General features: G+C 43.8%; 1 long non-coding RNA gene across 1 annotated transcript; it reads left to right on the top strand.

The window, feature by feature from the left end:
* Positions 1–10,880: 10,880 nt before the first annotated feature.
* Positions 10,881–16,499, top strand: LOC112619748. The gene is made up of 2 exons (XR_003118292.1): positions 10,881–10,960; positions 15,887–16,499. It is a non-coding gene; the product is annotated as an uncharacterized LOC112619748 (long non-coding RNA).
* Positions 16,500–16,887: the final 388 nt, after the last annotated feature.

Below are 16,887 nucleotides of genomic sequence, written 5' to 3'. Positions count from 1 at the left end.
GTAATTATATTCTATTATATAAAATGGCTATAAGCATTGAATTAGCAAAACTGAGTCATTGCTTCCAGAGGAAATACAGGCTTCAGTTTCTGTGAGCCACTAGTCACAACATTTTTGTGAATGATCAACATACAAACTTGTTTTGTGGGTGTTTCTGCTTAAAGACACCATATTTAAATACACTGTTGGTTCCTTAACAATGAACTCATAGTCAAAAGCATTATAACTCTGCCTGAATGAAACTTATCTAACACACACATGATTTGCTCCCTAAGGCACATCACAGCCTTCTTGCACTTAAAACACTAGATAATACATCAGCAATCTGCTTGGGGACCATTTTAAACAGTTAAATCACCAAGAAAAGCATAAACACGCAAAAAACATGGCATGAAATGGACTGCAGAAAAGACACTTGTTTACAGTATGATAGACAAAATAAGAAGGTGGAGCACCACCTTGCTTGACCTCAGCCGGGAATGCATGCATCGTGGGCCTCAAGTATTTCACCTGTTTGTGCAGGTCCAGGAATTACCTTGAAAGAGCCATGGAGGTAGGAGACGGAACTTGACTCTGGAGGTGGGGCTTGGACACTGGAGCAAATTGAGGACTAGCTAAAACAGGTCAGGGGCAGAAGCATCTCCCCATGAGACATACCGGCCAGTGTGCCCTGTCAGTTTACCATTGCCATGGCGACACCCAAAAGTTACTGCCCCTTAGCATGGCAACCCAGGAGTTGCCACTCTCATTCTAGAATTTTCTACATAAACCGCCCCTTAATTTGCATATAGTTAAAAGTGTGTATAAATATGAGTGCAGAACTGCCTCTGAGCTGGTACTCTGGGCACACAGCATATAGGGTATTCTTGTTCTGCAAAAAGCAGTACCTCTGCTGCTGCTGTACACTGATGCTTCAAAGTTGCTGTTTAACACTGCCGATTCACCCTTGAATTCTTCCTGGATGAAGCCAAGAACCCTCCTGGGATAAGCCTCTATTTTAGGGCTTGCCTGTCCTGCATCACCATGAGTATGGACTTCAGGACTACAAATAGGTGGATTTGCAAATATAGAATCCACGAATGATGAAGATAGACTATCACTGAGTACCACTGAAATTCTCTGACCTGATATCTTCATATGCAGATCCTGGCTGGTAAGGAGGATTGGGAGCAGGTGGATTGCTGGAAGTCCCAGGCTAATACTAGGAGAATGGGGTGGGGTGCAGATACCTGTGTGTGGCTCCCAGTGGGTCAGTACCTGCTGCCTCTGCTAGTACTGCTCATGCAAGAACATCTGTGGCTGAAGATGGCACCAGGGTCTGGCCATCAGGCTGCAATTAATTTAAAAGTGATGGAGACTGGCAGGATCCAGGATAACCAAGTTCTTGGCAGCTGCTTTCTAAGAAGGACCAAATCATGAGACAATTTTTAGTCACATGAATGCACCGTGTTCTCTCTTACTTCAAGGCTTTGCACATATTGTTCTCTCTGTGTGAAACTCCATACCCTTTCTCTTATTTTTCTTCCTCCCATCGTATTGCCTGCCTTCCACCCATCAAATCTTGGTCAGTTCTTCCACATTTAGATTCCGAGTTTGGATTAACTGGTCCAGCTCTATGCCGTTTAGTATCCAAAATATTCCCTCCAGTTCATGGTATCATGTACTTTCTCTCTCCCTGACTGAACTGTAAACTCTATATGGGCAGGAAATGTATCTATTATTGTATCCCAAATAAAACTGCCTTAAACAAGGACTATGTGTGCTGACTCTTAAAATAAATATTTTAGAGAGTAAGTCTTAACATTGTTTTAATTTGGTAGCTTGGGGATGTAACCAATGACCCAGTTTCCTTTGCTCTCTCTGCTCCAGCTTCTGTGTGTCAGCTTTACCCTAAGACAGGCTCCTACTTTGGTTACAGGTTGTCTGCTAAGACTCTCCAGGTTGCTTGCTTTGCTGTTCCATGTGCTGAGAAAGAAAGAGAGCTGATTGTTCCTCCTCTAACCATCAAACAAAAGTCCTGAGCTTTTGTCTGACTGCATGATCTGAAGTCATGTGCCTACCTTTGAACTGTAGAAAGAGGAAATGGATTACGCATTAATCTAAATGATTAATTTAAATCTTGGAGTTAGGATGGGATCAATTGTATGAGACTGGCATAGCTGCTCTGAAGGAGGGGAAAGAGGGGATGGGTCTTGGGGAGGGCAACCATACATAGTATCTTATAGAGTGAGGGTGACAGGAGGAAGGACTGGTGGCACGAAGGCCCCTGAGAGCGCAAATCCTAGACAGGGATCCTAGGCAGGTTATTAGAGAAGGGTCTAAGATTCACCTGGACCAAGAGTGGAACCGTTTGCTTCTTACTGAAGTAGAAGAATCTGCAGCAAGGCAGGCACTACTTTTAGGCTGAGGGTGGAAGCAGAGCTAGAACACAGCTATCTAGGGGATGATGGCAATGTGAGATGAGGTTGGAGAGTTGGGGACGGGCCAGATGATGCAGAATTTTGGAGGCCATTTTAAAATTGGGGAGGATTAAACATGAGCACTGAAGAAGCTTCAACTTTTGCACCGAGTGATAGGAATGTTGCTCATCTGTCAAAAACCTTTATTGTTAAACATACACATACACAAGCATATACACACACATGCACACACACGCACACACATACACACACATACAGACACACAGACACATACACACACATACATATACACAAACACACCACACACAAACACACACATATACACAAACACACACATACACACAAGCACACACATATACACAAACACACACATACAAACACACACATACACCCACATACAGATACATAGTTGCACATACACATACACACACATGCACATATACACATACACACCCACACACATACATACACACATATACACAGACACACAAACACATATACACACAAACACATATACACACACACATACACACACATATGCACACACATACACAAACACACGTACACACACGTACACACACATTCGCATATACACACATACACACATAGGCACACACATACACAAACACACACACGTACACACACATTCGCATATACACACACATACACACATACACACACACGTACACACACACACACAAATAGGGCAGCTGCTCAGATGTGTCTACAGACTGATTGCCAGATCTTTGCTTCTTCCAGAGAAGTGATTGTTTAAGACCAGGCTCTTCAAACTGGGGTACATGGTTCCCTTTTGGAGTGGTGGCCCAGGGAAGTACATTAAACCACAGGATACACTTGTCATATCTTTATGGGATACGTTTACTTAGTGGTAAGTAATTTGAAATATTTAGATAGTAAAACGAAGATACAAAGATACATTATAATGTTGTAGGATGTAAATTCTGCATGCTTTTTTTTTTTTTGAGACAGTGTCTCACTTTGTTGCCCAGGCTGGAGTGCAGTGGTACAATCTCGGCTTACTGCAACCTCTGCCTTCCAGGTTCAAGCGATTCTCATGTCTCAGCCTCTTGAGTAGCTGAAACTACAGGTGTGCACCACCACACCCAGCTAATTTTTTGTATTTTTAGTAGAGACCGGGTTTTACCATGTTAGTCAGGCTAGTCTCGAACTCCTGACCTCAGGTGATCCACCCACCTTGACCTCCCAAAGTGCCTGGATTACAGGCATGAGCCACTGTGTCTGGCCTCCGCATGCATTTTTAAGCTCAACATTAGGCTTTAGGTAATATTTGAGTTTGGGGGTAAGCAAGAGGGAGGCTGGGATGAGTGTATAGAATATGCAGGACCCTTTCTGGCATGTATCTAGGGGTCTAATTTCATTTTTCTCTGCCACTTGGGGTCCTTTAGGGGAAAACAAAAACTACTGGCTCCCGTGGGCAGAGCTGCTGATGACTGAGCTTCAGGGCTGGCTGCTAACACCACTCTTTTATGACACTACAATACCATAGCTCCAGGTTTAGGGGGCGAGGTCCCTCCTCCTTTCACCACATAATAATAAGATCCTCAGGGACTCTGGGCAGGTAATAATGGCCCTTGGATCTATCCAAGACAGAAGCATCTGCATTCAGTGTGCTTCAGCTAGTTCTTCTACAGTGAGGTAAGTGCTAGAGCCTGCCCAGTGTCAAACACATGCCCTCTGAACCTCTGGCGGTAACCCGAGTGAAGGGTGGGGATGGGGCCTGGGCACCTCCTCCACGTCCTGCCTGTCACTAGCTTCTGTGCAGTAAAGGTTATGTTTGTTTGAGGTCATTGCCTTTTCTTTTCTTTGTCTCCCTTTTCTTTTTCATAAATCTCCGTTCTTGGCACCCTTCTCCCCCTTACCAGTACACTTTCTGTTCTCTGCATTTCTTCTGGACAATGGGTGCTAAGCTTTTAATTGTTGTGCTTTTTCTCCGAGTGGCCACTCAAATCAGGAGGGACGTGTCTACTTGGTTATTCAATGAGTTTTTGTTCCTGAGGGCTATAAGGAGGTGAAAGGATTTGGAATTCTTTTTCTTTTTTTATGAAGAACTTTCTCTGTTCTTCCATGGGTAGTTCTTCAATGATCAAGCCCTGGGGGCGATTAACCTCTTGATATCTGTGAGGGTTTGAAACTTCCCGCATGTGCCTCAGCAACGGCCTCCCCTGGTGTGTGTTTTGAAATTCCGCAGGGTGGCCTCTCTCCTACACAGTGGGACCTGTTCTATGTGGACCTGAGAGAGGAAGGAAATGTCAGACAGGTGGAGCTATGAGAATTACACAGAGGAAACAGTCAAAATGTCACTCTATAACTAATTCAAGTGTAATAGAAATGTAATAATGTACAGTGAGCCATTTTGCATTTATGTACCATCTTTCATCTGACCTTGGAAAATATTAATCTTTTCAGGTCCCTGGTCTGGTTTATGCTAAGAGTCCTGCCTATGTTTTGTTTTGTTTCTTTTTTTTCCCTCCTCCCCAAGGCAAAGAAAGAGTAACCGACTTATTCAAGTTTGTACAATAGCTCCTCAGATTTGAGAGAAGTTGGTGTTGGTGTTATTTTCAGGCCCTTGGGACAGGAGAAAGGGTTGGAAAACAAAGATCACTTTTCTCTGGCCAAATGGAGTCACCCAAAGAAGTACCTTCCTGATGGGCCGGCTCTTCCTGGTGAACACATCAATTCAGTTCAACAATATGAGAACAAAACAGAAAAAGACCCATGTGACCTGTGTTTTCACGTGTTTCTGGTGAGAGGCGAGGGTGTGGCGTGGCTTCTTGCCCCCGGGATCTCTGAATGTCAGCTTAGGAATTTTTCTGTTTTATTTTGCGTATGCTGCTGGACACTTGCAGGACCTATTTCAGGAGCCTAAGGCAGGTCTTTGAAGGCAATGGTGTCAGAGTTTGGTGGTAGCATGAAAATGCCAGAAACATTCAAGAAGACAGGGTGGGGTATATTCCTGTACATGTATTTTGGTGCTACATGTTCTTCCTGATCCCAATTCAACTTTGTCCATGGAATAAATGCAATGCTTCTGGAAGCTAAATTCCTATCACTTATGGATCTCACTTGGTAAGGGTTTGTGGAGATCACTTGATCTCTCTATGAATGCCTATTTATTTATTATTTATTTATAATTTACATCGAATCTATTTCTACAGGAGATGTTAGGGATCTTATAACAAATGTTTTCAGTGAAAACCAAAGATCAAAACAACAGAAAAAGAGAGGGGAAAATGTACTTCAAGTGGTAACGAATATAGCCACTATGATTGAGTAGAAGCTTTAACACTAAACCTACAGCAAAAGACGCATATGGAGAGAAGGAGAACCCACCAAGTTACGTCATGCGTTTTTTCCGGTAGAAAGAAGAAACGAGAAACTTGTCTAGCACTGTATTGATTTCTGAAAAGAATTTATATTAAAGACCTAAATTCAAGGCACACGGAAAAAACACAATGACTATATTTTTCACAGCACTTTTGCAACAGATGTCACCGTGTGTGTGTGCGCGCGCGCGTGTGTGTGTAGGATGCGGGTGGGGGGCAATTGTGACATTTCATCACTCTCAGGAATTCTCTTCTATCCTCCCTCTGCCTTTGAGGATGAGGGGGTTTAGGGTGGGTTGGGTGCAGGCAGGCAAGTGTCTTCATTACAGTTTTTGGTTGCAGGCAATAAAAACTGTGTCAAGCAGAAGGGAAAAGCTTTCAGAGGATGCAGTATGGTTTTAATCATGTTAACCTGGGTTAACACCCAGCATCCTGCAGCAGGTCCTGGTGGACAGTCCCTTGAGGGCTCAGCAGCTGATGGATGGCCTGCAGCTCTTCCTTCTGGTCTCACTCTGTCCAAGACAAAATCCCAGAAGAAGTCGAGGCAGCAAAGCTTAGGTCGTATGGCAACTCCTTGGGTAGGGGATATCAAGGGACAATCCCACTGAAACTGCACACAATAAGGAGAGAGAAGTCCCCTAGAACAAACTGGAATGCTGTTATCAAAAGAAGGACTTAGTTCCGGCAGGGCACTCTAACTCCAGCCCAAAATGGCTTTGCTTAAAGAAATTCTGTGATTCAAAAGTAAAGCTGCTTTTCACAGTATTCTATTATCTGAGCTATCCTAGTGATATTTTCATGCTTAACTGACCTGACGATTGTCCAGTGATCAACCTGAGAACCTGCAGAATATGCACGCTTTGTCCTCGGGAAGGGGCCCATTGGGCTGCTTTGTTCCTGGGCCTGCTGTGACAAATGACCACAAACAAGGTGGCTTAAAATAGCAGACATGCAGCTGGGGGTGGTGGCTCATGTCTGCAATCCCAGTACTTTGGGAGGCCCACGGGGGCGGATCAAGAGGTCAAGAGATCGAGACCATCTGGCCAACATGGTGAAACCCCATCTCTACTAAAAATACAAAAATTAGCTGGGTGTGGTGGCGGGCACCTGTAGTCCCAGCTACTTGGGAGGCTGAGGCAGGAGAATCCCTTGAACCGAGGAGTCAGAGGTTGCAGTGAGCTGAGGTCACGCCAGTGCACTCCAGCCTGATGACAGAGAGAGACTCCATCTCAAAAAAAAAAAAAAAAAAAAAGAAAAGAAAGAAAGAAAGAAAACACAGCAGACATGCGTACTCTTAGGGTTCCGGAGGTCAGAAACCCTGGTATCTACAGCCTATACTCCCTCAGAAGGCTCTAAGGAAGAATCCTTCCCTCCCTCTTCCTAGCTTCTCATGGAAGCCAGCAATCCTTGACTTGCCGCCGCACCTTTCCAGTCTCTGCTTCCGTTGTCACCATGGCTTCCTTGTGTGTCTGTGACTTCACACAGCACTTCCTTCTCTGTGTGTTTTTCTTCTTTCTTAAGGACATTAGATTTAGGACCCACTTCAATCCAGTATGACTTCATCTTAAAGTACATTTTAATTACATTTACAAACACCCTATTTCCAAATAAGTTCACATTGTAAGATTCTGGATCGACATGCTGGTTGAATGATGCTCTTCAACTTCATACAGGCAGAGAATGGAGTTTACTCTTCTAGTGGTTGAGGAAGTCAGGTTTAGATACAAAAAAAAAAAATGGGTCTGATCTGAAATCCATCAAGAAGGAAGGTTTCTTCACTGAAAATTAACAGGGACTTCTTTTGGTTTGACTCAAAAAATTTTAAATGGGCCGGGCGCGGTGGCTCAAGCCTGTAATCCCAGCACTTCGGGAGGCCGAGACGGGCGGATCACGAGGTCGGGAGATCGAGACCATCCTGGCTAACACGGTGAAACCCCGTCTCTACTAAAAAATACAAAAAACTAGCCGGGCGAAGTGGCGGGTGCCTGTAGTCCCAGCTACTCGGGAGGCTGAGGCAGGAGAATGGCGTGAACCCGAGAGGAGGAGCTTGCAGTGAGCCGAGATCCGGCCACTGCACTCCAGCCTGGGTGACAGAGCAAGACTCCGTCTTAAAAAAAAAAAAAAAAAAAAAAATTTTAAATGTGCTTGGATTTTAAAATAGGAAAAAAAAGGATATTGTAAGATTCTTAGAGGCCAGGCGTGGTGAATCATGCCTGTAATCTCAGCCCTTTGGGAGGCTGAGGCGGGTGGAGCATTTGAGGTCAGGAGTTCAAGACCAGCCTGATCAACATGGTGAAACCCCGTCTCTACTAAAAATACAAAAATTAGCCGGGTGTGGTGGCACACGCCTGGAATCCAGCTAGATACCAGGTACAGGTCTGGTCTCTCCAATTCAGAAAAAGAACAGAAACTCAGAAACAAGGTGCATGTGTCCCTCTCAGCTTTTCCTCTCACTCTGGGGTAAGTCACACAGATGTGGTTCCCATGGCAACCCCGAGGCATGACCTTCGAGACTTCGCCGGGTGTAACTCAGCTATTTTTTCTACTCTCATGTAACACAGCAGACATATGGAGAAATGCAATGTGGCTTTTAATTTTTCTTGATGCAGGTCTGGCCTGTAGGATTAGGGCATGGGTTTTGAGCAGTGAGGCTGGGATGGTGGACAAGGGCCAGATGGTCCGCGTCGGTGAATGCCATGCTAGAGGTGGGCTTTACCTAGAAGGCCTCTCTTTCTCAAACTGTGGTGTCAGACCACCTACACCCAAATCCCTTGTGGATGCATGTTGAAAATGTAGATTTCTGAGCTCCACCTCAGACCTCCTAAAATGGAATTCAGGGAGTGGCTCATACATTTGCATTGTGTCCAAGCACCCCAGGAAATTCTTGTGCGAACTAACCTTTGAGAACTACTACTACAGGCAATGTGAGCTTGGCAGGTGGTAGAAGCCTTGTGTCTTAGCAAGAATGTTTGATATTAGAGGAGGCGAACAAAACTAGGAGGCTGTTTACTAATCCAGCATTTTAACAAAACACTGAATATGATGCTCACTCTGTGCCAGGCACTATTTTAGTTGCTTTAGAAATACTAACTTACTTAATTCCCATATGTACCCAAGGAATAAGTTCTGTTATTACTTCCATCCTCTGGTGAGGAAATTGAAGCACAGAAACTTGCTGAGATGAAAGGGGTAGTGACCTGCTTACTGGAGGAGGGACTTGAGGAAGGGGACACCAGATGTAACCAAGAGGGTGATGGAACCATGAACCAGAACCCGAAGCTGGAAGGCGTCCTGGTGCTTCTGTATCTGTGTTACCAGTATCTTCCCCTGTCTGTTGGGAGCTTTTTCAAGGTAGGGATGCTGGAATCCATCACTCATAGCTTCCAAAATGCAGCACATGGCAGACTGCACAAGCACCAGACTCAAAACTGGGGGGTCAAGGTCCTAGAATTAGCTCTGTCAATAACTTGCTCTGTGGTGAGTTCCTGAGTATCACTTTCTCCATCAGTAAAGTGAGGGTGGTGTTGGATACGTGATGTTTCTCCCAGTGTAAAATGGGCAAAAGGCCACAGGGTTGCACACCTCTGGGATGGGGGTGGATGAGCATCCGCTTGGCTCTCCCAAAGATGATTTAAGCCCATTTAAGCATGGGCTTCAATAACTGGACCAGTCAGTGGAAGAATGGAGGGCTGAGGTAAGGATTCTTTTTAAGGTTATTTGCCAAGTCAGAGCTGAGAGGCATGAGGATGGTTGATGTCCTTCTTGGGCTGCTCTGCTCCTGAGCCACATCCTTGGTTAGCCCATAAGGTCCGGAGTTTTGAAAGGCACCGGGGTGACAGGGCCCCATTCACAAGTCTCTAGGCCACTCTCTAGGAGTTCCATAAAGATCCCAGAAGGCATGACTGCTCTTGAGGACCTCATGATATCTCTTTCCTTGCAGGCCCATCCTACTCATTCAGTAAACGCTCAGACTTCAGACTGGAGCAGAACACAGGTTGATCTCCTGGGCCACCGTAGACCTGGCCACTCCCTACATCTGCACAGCCACATGTGGCCGCTGAGCACCAGGAATGTGGCCATAAGCCTGAGATATTGAGACGTATTGAGATGTGCCGTAAGCATGAAACAGTCACCAGCGTCTGAAGACATGGTGTGGCAACGGGAATGTAGAATAGCTCATTCACAGTTCTTAAATGCTGATTACATATAGAAATGATGGTATTTTGAATATATTGAGTTATAGGATATTTTAAAATTAAGTCCACTTGTTTTTCAAACTTCTTTTCAGCATGGCTATTAGAAAATTAGAAATTAATGTATGGAAACCCTGACCCACAGTGCCCCCAATATGATTGTATTCGGAGATAAGGCCTTGAAAGCAGTGAATAAATGAAAAATGAGGCCATGTAAGTGGGCCCTCATCCAATCTGACTGGTGTCCTTCCTTATTTATTTATTTATTTTTTTGAGACAGAGTCTCGCTGTGTCACCACGCTGAAGGGCAGTGGCACGATCTCGGCTCACTGCCACCTCTGCCTCCCAGGTTCAAGTGATTCTCCTGCCTCAGCCTCCCCAGTAGCTGGGACTACGGGTGCATCCTTACTTATAAGAAGAGGAAATTGGGCACAAAAGGAGATACCACAAATGTCGTAGGGGAGAAAGATCATGTGAGGACACAGCAAAAAGGCAGCTGGCCGTCACAAGTCCGGAGACCTCAGAAGAAACAAGCCTGCTGACACCTGGATCTTGGACTTCCAGCCTCCAGGACTGAGAGAAAATTAGTTTTCGTTGTTTAAGCCATCCAGTCTGTGGCTTTTTGTTATGGCAATAACGAATAGTATGGCAATGCTAACGAACTAATACACTAGCCTATTTCATGGTAGAACTGGAGAAAGCCTGGTGACAAGAGAACAATTTCCCCACGGCCAGAAATCTGGCTTCCTGGGTCCATCTGTCGGGACCTGAAAGACAGCTATGAATGTTTCTCACGTTGCCTCTGCCTCAGATCAGTGTCTGTTTTCCAGTCCCATGTCCATAGTGCATGCCCCTCTGTCTCCTCTTCTAGTAACAGTCTTTTTTCTTCTCTGACAAATGACGAAGATTTAAGCAACAGCAGCATCAGAGAACTGTGTTTTGAAGATTTGAGGGAAGGGCTGACCTCAGGATTTTATACTAGGTTTGTGTAAACACACAAGATTCTTTTTCTCTCTGCCCCCAATTTAATCATCACGCTCATTCAAATGAAACATGAAGTCATAAGTATTAAAATATGCATGAGATTTTGAACATGTTTATTGGGAGAAAGAATTTTGTTTTCTAGAAAACTCATTTCCGTTGGACAGTGGGGGTCACCAATAGGTTGGAAGGGAGAGTGCTAAGCTAGATGTCCTCTAGGGTCTTTTTCTAGTTCTAAGATGAACAAATCTATAATTCCTGGTTCAGAGTTTCACTCACCGTCCATGGGACCTTTCTCAGGGATTGAGCGAGAGGATTCAGATCAGATGCATCCCTGAGTGTGAGCCTCAGCCATGGCTTCATCTCAACAGACATTTGCCCTCTAGAAACAGAGTTAAGGTCAATCCCTTTGCCAGGAAGTCAAGAAATTGCCTTCTCAATGAGGCCAGTAAAATCAGCATAAAAGGCCTCCAGAGACATCAAGTCTCCCTAGAGAGACTTTCTAAACTTTCTGAACATGGCATCTATGTGCTAGCCTGAACCCGAAATGTACTGAAGGAAGAAAAAATACAAAAGACGATGATAGACCCAAGGATTATCTTCTTGGCATTCCCTAGAACAGCTGTCTGGCAAATGTTACACCACGTCTGAGATTATTTTAGAAACTTTGTCTTGAAGAAGAACAAGGAGAGAGAATACCAGACAGATTTGCCCTCATTTTTTGTCACAGAATAAGAATTTCAAGGACATTTTTACTTTCAGTGACATCATCCTGGCAATGCTCTTTTCATTTTTTGAAACTTAAATCGTGCCACATCTAATAAATTTATAGCTGTGTGTGGTTACAGCAACGAGTTGGTACCAACGGCTATTTAGGTCTTCTCCTCCCTCTTCTTGTTTCTTTTCCTCATGATCAGGATAATTAGACTATTCTACAGATGTTTTAAACAAGAGAATTTCACCAAGTATCACTAGAAACCTGTCCTAAATGAAATTCACATCTAGTGGCAAAATGTCAAATGATATTTGCTTTCCTAAATTTCTTTTTAAGCCTCATTTTCTGCCCACATGTCATATTTTCTGTGTTCAATGAAACAGATTATGCCAGAAATGAGAAAACAAAATTACAGCAAGACAATAATCACAGCACAGTATCATAAAACTGAGTATAGGCCTGGGGTCTCTATCTATGGGAATGAATGAGAGCTTGGCTTAGCATGACCCCCTCACCATGTTCTTGTTCATATCAGAATTCTAAGCGAGGGGGCTGCTTGTGAACATGCATCATTTATGTTAATGTAGCCTCTGAACTATGGATGCTTGTCTCACAGTCACCACCTGAAAATGCCACCTTAGTCATTCTGAGTTTGTGTGTCTGTGCGTATGTCTGTGTGTGTGTGTGTGTGTGAGGTAGAGTGAAGGCCTCTGTGGAATGAGGTTTCCTTTTCAAGAGGTAGCTCGGGCCTGAGAAGCTGAGAAGAGTATTCATTACTTGTCAGGGATGAGGTGGCGTGGGGTTGCAGGGTGAGATGTGATGGGAGAAGGAACTATGGGATAGGAAAGGAATGTATCCAAAGGCCTGAGTTCTAAATTGGATTCGATTTTCTTTTTCCTAGTGAATCAATGTAAAAATGTTGGTTAGATTCCCAGGCTAGCCCATAGACGCTTGTTGATGCGTGATGTAGGGGATATACTATGCATTTTTTTCTATTATTGTTTTTGTTTTGTGTATGTGGAAGGCTGTGTGTGTGTAGGGGGGCGCACACGCTTGGTTACATTAGCTTGTGTATGTATTGGTTACATTATACGCTAATTATGGGGAGTTTTGTGACTAGTTGGGAAATCTAATTATAATTTGTAACATTATTGCCAATCTCTAAATGACACTTTAAAATAAAGAACTTTTGGGGATGGGGGCGGTGGCTCACGCCTGTAATCCCAGCACTTTGAGAGGCCAAGGCGGGTAGATAATGAGGTCAGGAGATCGAGACCATCCTGGCTAACACAGTGAAACCCTGTCTCTACTGAAAATACAAAAAATTACCCAGGCATGGTGGCACACACCTGTGGTCCCAGTTACTCGGGAGGCTGAGGCAGGAGAATCACTTGAACCCGGGAGGCGGAGGTTGCAGCGAGCCGAGATCACGCCACTGCACTCCAGCCTGAGCGACAGAGCAAGACTCCGTCTCGAAAAAAAAAAGAAAAAAGAAAAAAGAACTTTTGGAACATAGTGAGATTGCGAGTTGGAGACAGCCTGTTCTACTTGGAGAGGATGGAGGGTCATTAGAGCTTCCCGTGGAATGCTGTGGAAGTGCTCCAAGCATCCCTAGGACATGGCATTTCTTTGAGAAAGGAGAGTTGAAATACAGATCCAAGTTAGGCACAGCATACAGAGAGAACTTGACGTCTGCAGACTTTACTTGCCTTTCCCAAACGAAATGGAGACGTGCTAACTGCCTGTCTCATCTGATTCACAATCTTCATTTTCTTTTTCTTCTGCCTTTCCCAGGTTATATTAAGTTTAATTATAGGTTTGCTAGGTGTTACAGTTTTCCTAAGGTTTGTAAGAAAAACACACTTTCTGATCTCCCCACTTGCATGAAGACAATGAAGAAGGGAGGGAAGGAGAGAGGGAGTGAGGGAGGGCGAGCCAGTCATTGGTAGACAGAAGAGTCATACACTGTATAACATTTCATTGGAAATTCAGCAGAATTTAGCAGAAAAGCAGTAGACAGCAAGGAGACTATAACAGGAAGGTATATTGCTCTGTGTAGTGGTAAGCTGGTGCTGATTTTGTTTATCTTACGTGCTGGATGGATGATAGCACATTCATTTCTAGTTGTTCTCTCTTTTAAGGAAACCAGCACTGACATCACGGACTTAGATTTTGTATTTTTTTATAAAACATTTATTAAAAGGTTCTTATGGATGGAAGCTATTTCAGAACTCTTCAGTGTTTTGTTTTTCAGAAGTTTTTTTTCATCGAGTGAGTCAGATGTAAAGGTAAAATGAAAGAGCTGCTGTTAACTAAAGGTTGACTGTAAACAATGAAGCCTCATAAATTTAAGCTACTGGGATGTAGGACTGATTTGCAGACATTTGTTGCAAACAGGGCTTTCCAGAAGCACACCAAGCTGTCTCAACTGACAGCTTGTCCTTGGTTACTACCCTATCCTTGAGGGAGGCAGCCTATTTCCTGGAAGAAGTGACAAAAATATGTTTAATATCCCCCGCTTTCACTCGCGTCTAGGAATTTTCTTTGTTTATTTTGAAATAATTACATGCTTACAGGAGAGCTGCAGAAATAGACAAAGAACTTTTTAACCTGAACCTAAACACTTGAGTGTGTAATTCCTACAAACAAGGACATTCTCCTACATAATTCTAGTGCAATCATCAAAATAAAGAAATTCAAATCAAAACATTTCTGCCATCTAACCCTCAGATGCCATTTAGTTTTGACAATTATTCAAATAGTATTTGTTGTAGCAAAAGGACCCAATCCTGGAACATCTGTTGCATGTAATCATCATGTCTCTTTAGCGTCCTTCAGTCAGAAGAGTTCCTCGATCTTTCCTTGACTTTCCTAACTGACACTTTTGATTGGATGTGCTGATTATTTTGTAGAATGTCTCTCAGTTTGGGTTTGTTGAATGCTTTCTCCGGATTAGATTGAGAGGTGCATTTTTGACAAGATATTTACATCTGATTAGGTGGGGCATGATTTCAACCTGACCTATTATTGGTGATGTTCACTGTGGGGTTTTTGATTTTGCTTTTTTTTTTTTGAGACTGGGTCTCACTCTGTCACCTAGGCTAGAGTGCAGTGGCATGATCTTGGCTCCCTACAGCCTTGACCTCCCAGGCTCAGGTGATCCTCCCACCTCAGCCTCCCAAGTAGCTGGGGCTACAGGTACACTCCACCACACCTGGGTAACTTTTTGTATTTCTGTAGAGACGGGGTTTTGCCATATCACTCAGGCTGGTCTCAAACTCCTGGGCTCAAGTGCTCCACAAGTCTTGGCCTCCCAAAGCACTGAAATTGCAACCATGAGCCACCACGCCCGGCCAATATTCACTTTGATTATTCAGTTGAGGCGGTATTTGTCAGGACTATTCATTGTAAAATTACTCTTTTTCCCTCTGTAGTTAATAAGAATTTGGCTGGAGGTACTCTGAAAGTATAAAATTTTCCCATTTCTTATTAAACATTCACCCACTGGTTCTAACATCTACTGATGTTTCTTGGCTGAGTATCACTATGATTGTTGCTAAATGGTGATTCTAATTCCATTATGTCTACTTTTACCAGTTGTCATTTTACTATAAAGAAAGCTTTCTCCTCTTTCTGTGTATTTGTTTGTATCAATATGGACTTACAGATTTCTATTTTACTCAAACGTTACAACTATTATCATTATTATTTATTTTGATAAATAAATTGTCCCAGGTTTGACCAGCAGGTGCCCTTTCAAGCCAGTTTCTCTGTCTTTTTGACATGCTCTCACCATTCTTTGAGAGGCTGTGAGTCTTTGGAGTGGCAGTTCTGCCAAGCTCAATGAAAAGAGATCTCAGAGGTTAAAGACCTGGGTTGTGGTCATCGGGGCTTCTTCCATTCCTAGGTGGGTATCACTGGGGGAGTGGTCCTTCTGTTCTAAGGTTTAAAATGGGGATAATCAGTCCCTACTACCATCTGAAGTGGTTGCTGTGAAATTCATCCTAAAGAGGGAGATTTGAAGATAGCCAGCTTCCCTTCCTAGAATCTTTCCAGAATTATTCTGTGCACTGATATCGCATGATGGCTCAAATCAGCTGACGAGGTGCCGCTTGAAACATCTGTCTGCCTGTCTCGTTTGTGGCCTGTGAGAGTTATTCGTTTCAATCAAATAAACATATGCTTGGCTTACACGGCTTTTCCCTCTCCTAGGTATTTGATGCAATGCAGACTGGACTCCTCCCCACAAGGGTGCCCTGGCCTGAGTGTCACAGAGATCAATGCAGCAGTCATTTCCTGGGCAGGGAAAGCCCATCCACTGTGGCCCTGGAATGATGCCGGTGTTATCTTCTATTCCTAGGAAGGCCCTATCACAAGTGGCTCTGGGCCATACAAACAGATGGAAACGGGTGTGGGGAAGCACAGGCCTCCTGCCCATGTTTAGAGAACTGCTCAGAGGCAGGAATCCAGAACCAGGAATGTCCCCAATGGCTGCCCAGGGTACAAGTGGCAGGCAGTGGGGAGAATGGCATGTGAAGTCATTTGTAACCTGGCCCCAGTTTGGTTTTCAAGTCTCAGAGGAGATTATGGATACGGTAGTGCCTGGCTCAGTGCTTAGAATCCTGTCTTCTGCTATTTCTCTCACCTACACTCAGCCCCACAAGCCGAGATGTTTGCTGGTCATTTCAGGCATTGCCACCCAGTTCTGTCTACCTTACCTGCTAACAGCTGTTGACACCCTTCATGTGAAGGCTTCCCCAAACACTTCCCAGTCAAAGCACTAAAAGGCAAACCTGAAATTAATAAAATGTCAATTAAATCTGTATAGCAGAAAGCATAATGCCAATCTTATTAATTATGAAATGTAGCATTCATATAAATTTCATTGCTTCTGAAAATAATCTATGGCTAGATTTTCCTGGGTTTGTATGATGATTACTGAAAACTGTGGAAAATCTAAAATCAAGCAAGTTGTTTATAGGCAATTACTTTCAGAAGCAAAAATTATAAAAGAACTATGAGATTTTTAAAGAGAAAAAATTACATTTGATATGAGATAAGCATGCATTTTAAGATTTTAAGATGTTGGCCGGGCGCGGTGGCTCAAGCCTGTAATCCCAGCACTTTGGGAGGCCGAGACGGGCGGATCACGAGGTCAGGAGATCGAGACCATCCTGGCTAACCCGGTGAAACCCCGTCTCTACTAAAAAATA

Source organism: Theropithecus gelada, chromosome 2, assembly GCF_003255815.1.
Source record: "Theropithecus gelada isolate Dixy chromosome 2, Tgel_1.0, whole genome shotgun sequence".
Taxonomy (NCBI): Eukaryota; Metazoa; Chordata; class Mammalia; order Primates; family Cercopithecidae; genus Theropithecus; species Theropithecus gelada.
Note: the sequence above shows the minus strand (reverse complement) of the source record. Positions and strands in the feature narration are given on the sequence as shown.